The sequence below is a fragment of the Schistocerca serialis genome, chromosome 1, assembly GCF_023864345.2.
Source record: "Schistocerca serialis cubense isolate TAMUIC-IGC-003099 chromosome 1, iqSchSeri2.2, whole genome shotgun sequence".
Lineage (NCBI taxonomy): Eukaryota > Metazoa > Arthropoda > Insecta > Orthoptera > Acrididae > Schistocerca > Schistocerca serialis.
Window position 1 is genome coordinate 977,931,807 of NC_064638.1, and position 15,575 is coordinate 977,947,381.

General features: G+C 42.6%; 1 pseudogene; it reads left to right on the forward strand.

The window, feature by feature from the left end:
* Positions 1 to 8,507: 8,507 nt before the first annotated feature.
* Positions 8,508 to 8,624, forward strand: LOC126428951 (5S ribosomal RNA; annotated as a pseudogene).
* The last annotated feature ends 6,951 nt before the right edge of the window (positions 8,625 to 15,575 follow it).

A 15,575-nucleotide genomic window follows, 5' to 3' on the forward strand; every position in this document is an offset into this window, starting at 1 on the left:
TTCATACCACCACAGAAACAGCACCGATTCTTGTCGTCATCATATACGTTTCCTGTCGTTACTTAGTTGTTGCAGAATTCATGCAGATATTCCATCTGCAGATAAATGAAAGGCAGATTGTTTTGCGCGTACACATTTCGCTTTTTGCATCTGTGAAGCATCTTCAGTGGCCTGTAACACACGTTTGTTTTATCTACATAATAATTGTTATATTTAGTAACTACTAATATTTTACTGCATTACATTTTTTCCATATTAATCTCTTTTTGTTTCGAGAGGTTAAATTATCAGTTGGTGTTATTTACGATTTCTGGTGTTATTTAACGATGTATAGTGTCCTGGATCTGTATTTAGGTGGTCTGCATACTCCAGATTGCGAATTTTCAACCATTTTACAACCACAGTTATCTGAACACTTCACTTCCACATTCCTCTGCATATTCATTGTGTGTGTTTACAGTGTGTAGTGTTTCCAGAACGAGATTTTCACTCTGCAGCGGAGTGTGCGCTGATATGAAACTTCCTGGCAGATTAAAACTGTGTGCCGGACCGAGACTCGAACTCGGGATACTTGGGGAGGTAAAGCTGTGAGGACGGGGCGTGAGTCGTGCTTGGGTAGCTCAGTTGGTAGAGCACTTGCCCGCGATAGGTCCCGAGTTCGAGTCTCGGTTCGGCACAGAGTTTTAATCTGCCAGGAAGTTCCAGTGTGTAGTGTTGTCGGTTCTCGTTGTGAGACTATCATTCGTCTTTTGTGTGTGTTATGGCGTCTATATGTAGTTGGATATTTTGTTTGGTATTTGTGCGCGTACATTGTTATATGTGTTAGTGTGTTCTTATGTGTGTGTGTTATTCCGTGTGATTGGTATTTGTGTGTGTGTTCTAAGGTGTGTGTGAGAGAGAGAGGAGGAGGAGAAGAGATTAATTTATTATTATGTCTCATTATGTTTTACATCTCTTTTTGTCCGCAGCTCGTGGTCGTGCGGTAGCGTTCTCGCTTCCCGCGCCCGGGTTCCCGGGTTCGATTCCCGGTGGGGTCAGGGATTTTCTCTGCCTCGTGATGACTGGGTGTTGTGTGATGTCTTTAGGTTAGTTAGGTTTAAGTAGTTCTAAGTTCTAGGGGACTGATGACCATAGATGTTAAGTCCCATAGTGCTCAGAGCCATTTGAACCATTTGAATTCACATCTCTCTTTATTATTCTTACTGAACAAAACACACAGTGCAGTTACATTTACAAACACCAAGGCGTACCACACAAATAGGAAGGAGCTGGCATATACCAGTTATGTTAATAGTGCAAATGGGTATCTGGGAATGACAGGCATAAATTTCAAAACTAGATATAAAGAACATATAAGAAGCTGGAAATATGAAAATAGCCGTTTCACCTTGTCTCTTTCTCTCTCTCTCTCTCTCTCTCTCTCTCTCTCTCTCTCTCACACACACACACACACACACACACACACACACACACACACACACACACACAAACCTGCACACACACACACACACACACACACACACACACACACACGCACACACACACACACACAAATTACCAGTCAGACACAGAATAACACACTCACACACGTAACAACACATGCAAAATAACAAGTAAATATCAAACTACACATAGACACCACAATACAAAAAAAAAAAACCACGAATGATGTGGGCGTTTACAGTGCTCAGTACCAGCTTCAGGGATCTGCGTCATTCAACACGTTTAGAAAGAAATGGATAATCTAAAATTAAACGCGTTTGTACTCCAACATGTAGCTCATCCAATTTTTGAGACAAAAAATTCGACGAGGAAAAAAGTTGGTCTCTTTATCTCACTGTTTAATAAGATAAGGAAAACAAATTCTTGGTTAGTTCCTGATGGCCTTCTGACCAGCAGATAAGTTAAGAACACATATTATAACGTACCAAATACATATTTTCAAGTAGAAACCTTACGTGCTTCATGCACTGACACTGGAAAATATGATAGTTTGTACTCTGTACATATCGTGTTTCGCCTAAGATACAAGTGATGTGTTCGGCACTGCGCGGCAACCATTGCCGAAGTGGCAGCCTCATATCGCCGCACATACTCTGCTTCAGCTGGTTCCTTGGACTTTGCCGGGGTGCGTATTGGCATTAGCCGAACACGACAAGTAATGAGCGGACTGGGAAATACGACCAAGGAAAATATTGCGCCATTTATCTCTTCAGACCACTGTGTCAATATCATATTCTCACAGAGCTGTGCACAAACTGAAACTGAAACCTCAAAAAGGTACGGCAAGGCATTGGCTGACTGTTTCAGACACTGTTGGTCGTCGGTGGTACTGTAAGTGTATGTTACAGGCTATACGTGATGCAAAGATTGAGTTCGAAAAGCTTTTTCGTTCCAATGGAGCAAGAGTGCATCTGTGGTGGTATGTGACCTCACAAAATAACTGACACTGGATGTCTCGGAATCTGAATCAGGAAAGGTCTCTGCATAATACGCAAACAAGTGTGTAGCTACATGAATTATTAGACGGTGAAGCGTATTTAAACAACGTACAGGGGCGTTTTTAGGGATCAAACCACTAACGGAAAGACCTACGATGAAATTTCGTATGCAGGGCAACGTGAGAGCACACACCGTCAATGCACCAATGACAGTATTCCGAGGATAATTTTTGTCATGAAATGCAACGCAACTACCTACAGCCCACTGCCGTTGTGTCTAACAAGCTTCAAACGGCAACAGTGGCAAGAGGGCACTTACATTTGCAGCGTCCACTGTCCAGTGGAGTCCTGTATTCGAGCTGTCCTGTAGCGCTGCAGTTGTTCACGACACGATCATGACTGCGCTAATACCGTGCGTATTATATTGCACGGTATGACATGACTAACAGCCGGCCGAAGTGGCCGAACGGTTCTAGGCGCTTCAGTCTGGAACAGCGCGACCGCTACGGTCGCAGGTTCGAATCCTGCCTCGGGCGTGGATGTGTGTGATGTCATTAGGTTTGTTAGGTTTAAGTAGTTCTAAGTTCTAGGGGACTGATGACCTCAGATGTTAAGTTCCATAGTGCTTAGAGCCATTTGAACCATTTTGACATGACTAACACTGAGAAACAAACAAGTCCGAGCCGCGTGTACCGCTCAGAATGAAAGTTACACTATGTTTGAGGTATGGATTTTTTCTCGTAACTTGGGAAATAATAAGTGAAGGGAATATTTATTTGGATAGGTAAACGTAAGAGACATTCATGCAGAAGCATTCCTTCTTTGCAACTAAATGAAAGGCCGTTTGTTCTGTGCCATATGCGTTTTGTATCTTTTATTTGTGAAGCAGCTTCCGTAGCCTGTAATAGGTGTTTGTTTTTATATCTAATAATTGCGATATTTAGTAGTTACAAATATGTTCATACATTGCATTTTTCTTGTTATTATCCTGTCTTTTAGGTAAGCAACAGTACTGCAATCCAAGTTTCGTGGAATTAAATCATGCATTGGTGTTCTTTATGATTTATGATGTTATTCATCCCTGTACGGCGTCCTGGAGTTGTATTTAATGGGTCTGCACTGGTGGTGGATTATCGACGTTTTTACAAACGCATTTATTTGGACACTTCACTTCCACTTCTCACTGTGTATTGATCGTATAAGTTTATTTATTTAAATAGATAAACATGAGACCTAGCACACAGACAGGTTGGTTGCAGGCCCTTTACTGGCCTCCTTCTAAACAACATACGGCCATCAAGGCAGAACCAGCTTTCATCCCAAAACATAACAGACCTTCACCTGATCTAATCTTCTGGCACTCTGAAACAAACCGAAGAACAGCCTTCTCACAGTTCTTTCATTACGTTTGTCACACCACCAACCATTGCTTGTTTAAATTTCGTTTCCCATCACTTCCTGTTGTGTGGCAAGCTCCTCAGTCTCGTCAAGCTTTCCCATCATGTATTCACGTCTCACACACTCAAATCTCATTCTCTACGTATACTCCGCCTACCGCCTCTTTCAGTGTCAAGTAACCATTTATCTTCTGCTACGGGAGTTCCATAAACATTTCTCGCCGTCTAGTTTTGCCAGCATATCATCCCTTTGTGCAGTGGCGGCACACATCCATACATCCTTCTGCGGTGCCACATTTTGACAGTTTCCTTCTTCTCCATTTCTCCAATAATTGACGTCCGAAAGCTGGCCTCCGTTCTTAAACTTTCAGAAATAAAATGCTCTGCTGCATGGCATTAGTTAATATTAGTATGGTTGTTGAGTTCAAGATATCCTGCGCTCATCCTCCATGACAATGATGTGCAGAAAATCGCTCTTTTCCTTCCTGCATCTGTAGTGCAAGTTCCGTGTAGATTAGCTACCTATTTGGTAATCCATGCTCAGTTCTCATCCGAAAAGCTGTTATCAACCGCTGACCACAGCTCAGGTTAACTGACCTCGTACGTTTAATGTAACACAAATTTTGAACGTATTGTGCTGCCACAGCTATATATCCTGTGTGGTAAAAAGTGCTGTAACTTTCATCCCTCTGTTGCGTTAATTGAAGGCTCTGTGACAGATGCCTAGTACGTTACATTGTGTTTCTACAGTCATGACGGCCACCTGCTACTGGAATTGTTTTCATGCTGACCAAGGTACTCCTAACTGTCACAGACTACTGTCACTTGAGGATATTCGGTTAACGCAACGGGCAATAGAAATCAAAGCGTTTTTCCTTCTCGACTGGCACGCACTTATAATGTCACCTAGACTAAGTAAGGTTATTATTTAAAAACTTTTAGATCTGTTTAGGATAAGCTTCTTGTTATTATTGCTTTGCTTTTTTCTGTTTTAGTAACAACAGTTCTTGGGTAGAAAATTGTTTCTTTCTGATTTTTAGCTGCGGAAGAGGTATCTGTTCAAGTTTTTTGAGTTTGGATGCTATAACATACGGTTGTAAATAAAAATTATTTAAAAATAAAATCAGACTAATCAGACTAGCACAATCGCCAATTCAAACCCCACTCCACCCAAACCCCGCGCTACAACCACAACCAGTAGCTTATATCTGTTCGTTTAATGAAATTGCAGTAATATTGACATACCAGTACCTTACATTGGTAACCGTTTTCTCTTGTCATTAATGTTGCGTATCGCTGATTTCCCATTAACAACTGAGTTGCGAACTTTTTATGATAGGCCGTTTCAGAAATTAAACACATTCCCGTAATGTATCTCGTATAAACGCAAAGAAAACCGAGCCAATAATTTTTTTGTTTAATAATGCATTCTGAAATACAATATCAATGGTTTATAAAGGAAGTACTGTTTCAAGAAATCAGACTGAATATTTTTTTTGTGAATCGAGAAGACAATAAGTCAGAAACCAGGAAGCGCAATTTCCAGCGACGAAGGCTAGCGCGCCATTACAGGAAGTGTTGGCACCCGACCGACCTCACTGAATATTGGACTGTTGGCAGTAAATAAACAGACTTGTCGACTTCGTTAGACTGCGCTTTCTCACATGGATATTAGTCCACGAAGCTTTGATTGGCTGCTCTGCCACACAGTGGCTTCGAGACGGAAACTTTAATCCCCTTATAGCGTGTTCATAAACAATCATTGCGTTGCACACACCTCCTTATCAAGGGGCTCAAAAAACAGGGTTTCGGGCCGGCCGTGGTGGCCGAGCGGTTCTAGGCACTTCAGTCCGGAACCGCGTGACTTCTACGGTCGCAGGTTCGAATCCTGCCTCGGGCATGGATGTGTGTGATGTCCTTAGGTTAGTTAGGTTTAAGTAGTTCTAAGTTCTAGGGGACTTATGACCTCAGCAGTTGAGTCCCATAGTGCTCAGAGCCATTTGAACCATTTGACCTCGTTGTCGACGGGACGTTAAACACTAACCACCACCAAATCAGCCACAGACCTTAACATACTATAAACACGACAGCGAAAATCGGTTTCCCAAATTCGATTTTCGTCTTTTTTACGATTAGAGAGGCCCATGTTCTTCTACCTACCCATTTTTGCCTTCACATCATATTATAAGTGTTTCCCGGGTGGCAATGTCACAAATGTGGTTTATGTACACGATACGCGCTGTCACTAATGGTGTCTGTTTCTTATCTGCAGGAACGCCTTGGACGCACTCACTAAAACAGGCAGTGCCGACTGCCTTTAGATCGAGTTCATCCGCTGCCACCTGAATCATTGATGTCTCTTTATATACTCTGCTACTGATATGAAATGCGATAACATTTGTCTGAATTTGGCAGTAACTGGATTACGCAATGCTGCATACATACCGAGGGGAACTATTCTGACTGACAATGTTAATTTTCCTACAAATATCCATGACTTTATATTGATTTCTGCTACTGTGTAATAGGAAAAATATAAAATTTTACAACCTGAGTGACTCAAAAATGGACTAGGAATAGATAAAACTAAAGATGTGAATACGTCCTGTATCATATTTCGTGATATTATGCGTTTTTACAAATGAGACACAATTTTCGTCTAAGATTTATGTCTCTGTGACTTCTATTTTCGAGTTTGCATTAGCAGTTAACTCTTCACTCAAGTTAAACGTCCAGGGTTCGTTGTGCAACGAAGTCGTCGCTCTCGCAGCTACCCCTCCTCGATCCGGCAGTGGCACGCCGCCAGCGGCCCCGGCTTGCCCCAGTGCTGCTCGGACCTGCTCGCTGCTCCGCCCCCAACCGACCTGATGTGCGTTCGCAACTCCCCACTCCAAATCCAGTACGCAGACCGCATTAAAATAACTGCTCATTCAGAAGCACAAGATACACACGGATCCGGGAAAACAATTCCACCAACGACTCACAATACTAAAACCAGTCACTGTGAAACAACACGGACGTATTATAAGTCGTCACAAAGACAGAGAAGACAGAAGCGGTCGGAAGACCAAATGCACGTCGTCCGTTGCGACGACCCACCGAGCGACCAACCAAGTGTCATCCCCACTCGAGTCAGGCATGGGAAAGATCCCAGTATAAATCGTTCACTAACAACTTATTGCCATGAGGCCACTTCTATGGGCGGACACACACACACACAGGTGAAAGTTGCGCTACTCGAATATCACGGTTCATTCGACTAAAACTCGCTGAATCCGGTCCCTGACTTGGTCGTCCACTCTTGGGACCACATCCTTCCGTCGGACAGTCCGTGTGTGCCGCCAGCGGTCGGGCGAATACTGGCTGTGCGGACCTCACTGCTGCTCCGTCCCAACTCAACTCACTCGACACACGACGACCCGGAAATACTAGAAGCCACTCCAAAGATGGTACCACAGTACGCACTATCGATAAGCACTGCTGCTGCCACTTACGGACCGACAAGGCAAGCAAACGCAGTGGCGCCAGTGAACACACTAAGAAAACGAGACGCCACTATCGCTATTACGAGATGCCAAGCTATGAACGTCATCAAAGCGAGCCGCCCACGGCTCAGCCAGAAGTTTGGTATTGCCCACCATTTTTTTTTCATTCGAGCAGGATCGTTCTTAACCATTTCTCTAAATCCCTCCAGTCAAATGTCACGACGGTTTCTTTGAGAAAGGCACGGCCGAGTTCCTTCCCCATTAATCCGAACTTTTGCTCCGCATCTAATGACCTCGTTGTAGACAGAACACTAAATTCTAAACTTCCTTCCTTTCTCTTTTCGTGCCAAGCGACAGGCACTGATGCCCGAAGGAGAGGAGGTGGTCTACCACAGTCAAATACAGCAGCAGATGACCACTACGTGGTGCAACAGCAAAGAAAGGACCCACGTCAAACATCGAGTTTATTTGTAACCACATTTAACAGGACTGCAAGACGCCTTCTTACACTCCACGACGACTGCATGGGGTTTTTCTCTTTGGCCGACGCCCAGTACAGTGTTTTCCACTGACACCCGCACGTCGCAGGCACCGTTTCCAATTATGCCAAGACTGTAGGGACCAACGAGGAGTGGGACCGAGCGCTCTTTTCGAATGAGAGCAGGTTCACTCTGAACGGCGGTTCTACTCCTAGGACGAGAGGTGGGGACACTTAATTCATCCAGAAAAATTGTAGAACATGGTTGCATTGATGGTCCAGATGCTGTGGTCTGAGGAGGCATAATTAGCACGTCGATGATCGTTGTAGTAGCTTACAACGTAGCGCTCACTGGGAAGCAGGATGACCAGCATGCAGCACGCTGTAGGGTCTCTCCGTAGTGAGTGACAGCCGTGAACGTGGTGGAATAGGCAGATGGCGAGCAGAGCTTCTTTCTTTCTGTCCCAGGTAGTGGGGCGTCCTTCTGTAAATTTCTGGTCATACTTACGCCTGTTAATAGCCAATTAAAATGACTTTTTCAGTTTATCGTGAATACGACTCAGATGTAAGCCTATAATCAATCTAGCTCACTGTTTCATTCATTTACTCGCGAGTGACAGTCTTGTATTTTTTCTTATGTGCATCTAATAAATGTAATTGCCTTATTTGACATTAAAATTTTTGTGAGAATTTAATCTTGGTGTCTGGCAACGGCCTTGCCGCAGTGGATACACCAGTTCCCGTGAGATCACCGAAGTTAAGCGCTGTCGGGCGTGGCTGGCACTTGGATGGGTGACCATCCAGCTGCCATGTGCTGTTGCCATTTTTCGGGGTGCACTCAGCCTCGTGATGCCAATTGAGGAGCTACTCGACCGAATAGTAGCGGCTCCGGTCAAAGAAAACCATCATAACGACCGGGAGAGCGGTGTGCTGACCACACGCCCCTCCTATCCGCATCCTCCACTGAGGATGACACGGCGGTCGGATGGTCCCGATGGGCCGCTTGTGGCCTGAAGACGGAGTGCTTAATCTTGGTGTCTAATTATTTCATTAACTAGTTTGTAATGGTCTACTGCTGCCATCTATGCTGCGCTGCATGCGAAATTATGATCGAACTAATTACGTGAATATTTTAAGCCTGCCAAGGAATGAACCCCAGTTCAGCTTTTATGTGGGCACATGAATCACATTTTGACATTCTGTGTGTATTCGCAGAGATAACTCGTTGCAAGATCTTCTTCAAATGGTGAAAAGAGTGATCTCAAAGCTATTCCTTCTGTCTGCTCATAAAACGTCGCTTTCGCTTAAAATAAATAGCTACCAGACAACGTCGATCAAAGTCCCGTATGTCAAGGGTATGTCACCATTGTAGAATGTTTACCATTCACGTAGAATACAAATTATGTTAGAGGTACAATTGAAATGTTCCAGCTATACGAACTACGCTGATAAAGGCCGTTTGCAATAGTGGCCGAAATAATGGTTTATTGTTTTATATGATACAGACTATAAGCCAGAATAATTTTATGGAAACTGACACAGGTCCCAAAAACCTACCATCATATATCCTTGAAGGGTCTAGATCAGTCTAATAAGCAACATCGTCTCATAAATTGATGGTACATCCACAAAAGTATTCACTTTTTATTCATATATTTATAAATAAGGGAATAAAAAACGACGTAACTACTTGATTCTCCATTGTTTATTTTAATCTAAGACTGCAGTGTTGGTTTTACGCTGTGACGTTAAGAAGAAATTTAATTTTAACGAATTAAAATTATGTTTGCCTTACTTCTTGGCAACAGTCTATGTTGTAAAGCATCAGACCATTTAATGGTTCAGATGATACTTTTTCGAGATAGAAAAAGTGACTACAGAAGTTTGTATACTGGAATATATTGACCTTATGGCTGATTTATATATGATTTATTCAGACAAAATTGTTTTGGCAGTGTACTGTTAAAGAGGCTGTAAACGTTTGAGCTTCTTTTAGCTGTAACCTTCGCCATGGAACAGCCGAAACTTCGGCAGACTTATTTATATCATTGCAACCCAATGAGGTGATTACAGTGTCAAGGATGTCACCACGCGTTGGCCCGTCCAATCGATTCCTCCAGCTTAAGTTAGGAAGGAAGGTTAGAGTTACTTTCAGGAAAAGTACATCTGATGTTGTGTATAGAGTTGTGGAAGTGAATCGGTCGTGATCTGTTAAAGAAATTAATACTAGCTTTAATCTGGAGTGCTGTGGAGAAATTACGGTGGACCTAGCTAAGGATTAATAGTCGAGATTCAGAAATACAGGACTAGTGTCTACGTCACTCCTCCACATGTTTCAGACCGCAGTTAGCTGAAAGATGACCCCTGTTATGTATGGTGTATGGCGACGCCCTGATATGTTGGAAAGATAAATGTTTCCTTAGGAACACTGAAGTGATGGTCGATCTGCTTTTCAGAAGAAGTACATGTCTATATCACCAAACTCTATCAGTGACCTCTCTGCGATATTATAAGTAAATTATCTGCAGCCGGATATAAAAATGAAATGAACTGACATGTCATACATATGATATTATTTTGGGCCAGACAATAAATGTAAGAAGAACTTGTTGACGACGGAGTTATAAATGGAGCAGAAGATCTTATTGAACAAAGTAATTAAGGATTTCGGCGAGGTCCTTTCGAGAAGCAGTGCCGTAGAATTTGCTTAACCGATTTAGTGAGTCTCAGGTGGTTCAAATGGCTCTGAGCACCATGGGACTTAACAGCTATGGTCATCAGTCCCCTAGAACTTAGAACTACTTAAACCTAACTAACCTAAGGACATCACACAACACCCAGTCATCACGAGGTAGAGAAAATCCCTGACCCCGCCGGGAATCGAACCCGGGAACCTGGGCGCGTTTAGTGAGGCTACGAAAAACATAACTACATGAAATGTATTAGTAGTAGCGAATACGAACAACTATCATTTGTATAATGGATGGCGACAGCGAAAATAGTGTAGGACTGTCGCTCGAATCCGGATTTCCCGCTTGACGAGGTCGGTCGCTTTACCCCTTTGGGCTATCCGTGCACGACTAACGGGCAGACCCAAACTCCCATGCGTTGTCGTTCCTGCGTCACAACCTGTACTCGTATAGGGAAGGACGTTTTAATTAAAATTGATAAATGCGATATTGCAGTGAATGTGTTGTTAAGAAATTGGAAATTTGTGGTAAGTTCTATGGGTCCAAACTGCTGAGGTCATCGATTCCTAGGCTTCCACACTACTTAATCTTAACTTAAACTAACTTACACTAAGGACAACACACACACCCATGCCCAAGGCAGGACTCGAACCTCCGACAGGGGCGGGGGGAGAAGAGCCACACGAACCGTGGCAAGACGCCCGAGACCGCACGGCTACCACGCGAGTCTGTTGTTAAGAAGAACGATGTAATGTGTAATGTTCCTTCGAACACGCATGCATGTTCGAAAAGTTATGTGAATATCTTAGACATCACAAAAGAAGCACGAATTACAATTCAGAATTTATGCTTTTTGCATTCGGAACATTGAAGCGTTCTTCTTAACGACACAGTCACTAAAACATCGTAAAAAAACTGTCTTTGTCCAGTTATCATCCTGAAGGGGTATCGAATGTGTTAACAACTCTGCCATCACGCACAGACAGACAATAACATCCAGGGAGATATGAAAATTATTGTTACAGATTTAGATGTGTGATGAAGTTCCTAAAATGATAATAATTACTGGTGATTATAATTAATAATTACGATGAAAGTGACTTGTAATTTATCAAGACCTTACGTATACGCCAGGCGATCCACCAGTAGTTCTTACAAATATATTGATTTATTGGCTTCCAGAGAAGACTTTTATATAATCGTGTGCGACAGTCACTGTTTCATAACATTCTGAAAGTAAATTGCAAATCTGGTTGTTCGCACGTTACTATTATTGAGACCTGGTACTTAGGGAAAGGCAGGAGTGGGTTACGATTGTGGATGGGGCCGTAATCAGTTACCGTTGGTTTCTCAGTTATTTCCTTTTAAATTAAGTACACTTTATTTGGAAACAATTGCTAATAAAAGTTCACAATAAGGAACAACTATCAAAATTTGACTGTTAAGACACAATGTCTGATTAAAAAAATCTTAAGCAAGTTGCACTCACGGCTGAGGGCCGTATTGACAAGTAATTCAAATAATTTATCAGCTGAAGGCCCCAATAGTAATAACACAAAAAAAAAACCATTTGACGCCTGAAGGCCCGGAAAGCAAATTCTTAAGAACCAGTTAAACTTCTCCAAGAGACACTAAAATATTTTAAAAAGAACAATCATCAAAATTCTACTATTAAGAGACAATATCTAATTAAAAATTCTTAAGACCAATTGCATTCACAACTGAAGGCCTTATTGACAAGAAATTCAAATTATTTGTCGGCTGAAGGCCCCAATAGCAATAACTCAAAAACAGTTGGACGGCTGGCGGCCTGGAAATCAAATTTTTAGAAACAATTGACTTCTTAGAGAGATACTAAAATATTTTAAGGAACAATCATCAACATTTCAGTGTTAAGATATTGAGTCTAATGAAAATTTCTTAAGACAAGTTACACTCACGGCTGAATTCCTCGTTGTTGTTGTGGTTTTCAGTCCTGGGACTGGTTTGACGCAGCTCTCCATGCTACTCTATCCTGTGCAAGCTTCTTCATCTCCCAATACGTACTGCAGCCTACATTCTTCTGAATCTGTTTAGTGTATTCATCTCTTGGTCTCCCTTTACGATTTTTACCCTCCACGCTGCTATCCAATACTAAATTGGTGATCCCTTGATGCCTCAGAACGTGTCCTACCAACCGATCCCTTCTTCTTGTCAAGTTGTGCCACAAACTCCTCTTCTTCCCAATCTTATTCAATACTTCCTCATTAGTTACGTGATGTACCCATCTAATCTTCAGCATTCTTCTGTAGCACCACATTTCAAAGGCTTCTATTCTCTTCTTGTCCGAACTATTTATCGTCCATGTTTCACTTGCATACATGGCTACACTCCATACAAATAGTTTGAGAAACGACTTCCTGACATTTAAATCTATACTCGATGTTAACAAATTTCTCTTCTTCAGAAACGCTTTCCTTGCCATTGCCAGTCTACATTTTATATCCTCTCTACTTCGACCATCATCAGTTACTTTGCTCCCCAAATAGTAAAACTCATTTACTACTTTTAGTGTCTCATTTCCTAATCTAATTCCCTCAGCATCACCCGACTTAATTCGACTACATTCCATTATCCTCGTTTTGCTTTTGTTGATGTTCATCTTATATCCTCCTTTAAAGACCCTATCCATTCCGTTCAACTGCTCTTCCAAGTCCTTTGCTGTCTCTCACAGAATTACAATGTCATCGGCGAACCTTAAAGTTTTTATTTCTTCTCCATGGTTTTTAATACCTACTCCGAATTTTCTTTTGTTTCCTTTACTGCTTGCTCAATATACAGTTTGAATAACATCGGGGAGAGGCTACAACCCTGTCTCACTCCCTTCCCAACCACTGCTTCCCTTTCATGTCCCTCGACTCTTATAACTGCCATCTGGTTTCTGTACAAATTGTAAATAACCTTTCGCTCCCTGTATTTTACCCCTGCCACCTTCAGAATTTGAAAGAGGTTATTCCAGTCAACATTGTCAAAAGCTTTCTCCAAGTCTACAAATGCTAGAAACGGAGGATTGCCTCTTCTTAATCTAGCTTCTAAGATAAGTCGTAGGGTCAGTATTGCCTCACGTTTTCCCATATTTCTACGGATTCCAAACTGATCTTCCCCGAAGTCGGCTTCTATCAGTTTTTCCATTCGTCTGTACAGAATTCACGTTAGGATTTTGCAGCCGTGACTTATTAAACTGACAGTTCGGTAATTTTCACATCTGTCAACGCCTGCTTTCTTTGGGATTGGAATTATTATATTTTTCTTGAAGTCTGCATTCCTTATTAAGAAGAAATTCAAACTCTTTGTCGGTTTAAGGCCCAAACAGTAATAATTCAAAATTAATTTTCTTTTAAACAATCATCACAATATGATCATACCAAGGGAGAAGTGGACCTCAGACAGTGCTCCAAGGATCGACCTGGGAAAGTCACTCAACTTCGTAAACGTTGAGACTAGCAGCCAACAGTTGTATTCACTTAGCCGGATGGCAACTCAAACAAGTGACAGTTTCAACGCAGACCAATACTCTTGTAAAATCTACCTAATGTCTAATACAACGATGGAATAACCCAGGCAAGGCGGAACTGGCGGACAGCACTGCGTCTTCAGAATCCGTTGTTTAGAACATCCAGAAGCAGAAGGAACCACGACGACCAAAGTAGTCCAAAAGAAACAAAATATCCGAACCACAATCAAAGAGGCTGTCGAACTACATGCCTTCTGGACAGCAGTGGAAAGGCGAGGAAAGGTACACTAACCCGAAAATATTCTAACCTCCAGGGCAGGTAACTGGGCCGCTATCGGCCACTAGGCAGAAGAATACCGCTGGTTGAACTTCACCAATAATAATAACACAAGGAATTCAATCATTAGTAATAAGAAGTGGAGGGTGGCTAATTAATTTCGCAAAATCCTAACATTCCATTCGTTGCTGTTCGTCTCAGCGACCCTGCGAGCAGAAACACGCGAACAAACGGCGTGATATCAAAATAATGGAGATCTCACTACTGGGCTAGCGTTCACTCAACTCAAAAGTTCTGGGTCCGGTGGACATCGAGGTTGTGGCCTTCACAACTACAGCCCCTCGATCCGGCAGTGCCTGCGTGCTGCCAGCGGTCCCGGGATGTCCTGCTGCTGCCGGACCTCACTGCTGCTCCGTCCCCACCGAACTCCAAGACACACCTACCCGGAAAACACTTGACATCCCTCCAAAGATAGTACCACCGTACTAGAAGTCGATAACCGCTGCTGCTGCATCTCGTGGACAGACAACGCTAGCAAATGTAGTGGCGCCAGTAAACACAAGCAGAAAAGAGTCACCACTATCCGTATTACACGATGCCAACCTACCAACGGCACTAACGCGAGCCGCAACACGGCTCAGTTATAATTTTGATTCGTAAAGTGTTTGTATATTGAGTTAATGTTTTTCAAAGCAATTTTGGTTTGTGTAATTTGATAGTGAAAGCGTCCATTGCACAATTTTACTAGTGGGGTTTTAAAAATATTTATTATTTCATTCTCAGTCGCAAATATTCAGAATAGATTACTAGCTTCGACCATGAGAACTTGCACATGTACGCCAGCCTAAGTGGCCGAGCGGTTCTAGGCGCTTCAGTCTGGAACCGCGCGACCGCTACGGTCGCAGGTTCGAATCCTGCCTCGGGCATGGATGTGTGTGATGTCCTTAGGTTAGTTCGGTTTTAGTAGTTCTAAGTTCTAGGGTACTGATGACCTCAGATGTTAAGTCCCATAGTGCTCAGAGCAATTTGAACCATTTTTTGCACATGTACATGCTTTAATTTTTTTTATAGAGATCTACTAGGTGAGCTCAGAACAGAGTAGGTTAGCACAGAGCTTGCGTTCCAATTGGTATGTCAGCAAAACGTACCCGCACTGCAACAGGCCTGAGAATATGGCACGCAGAAATACTAGCATTGCTGCGGTACGTAAGATAGAACAGTGAGGTTACGCTACATAGTTTCATTGTCTGAGCGCCACTATAAAATCTAATACAGGCAGAAAGAACCGAGCTCGGTGAATCAGAATAATTACTG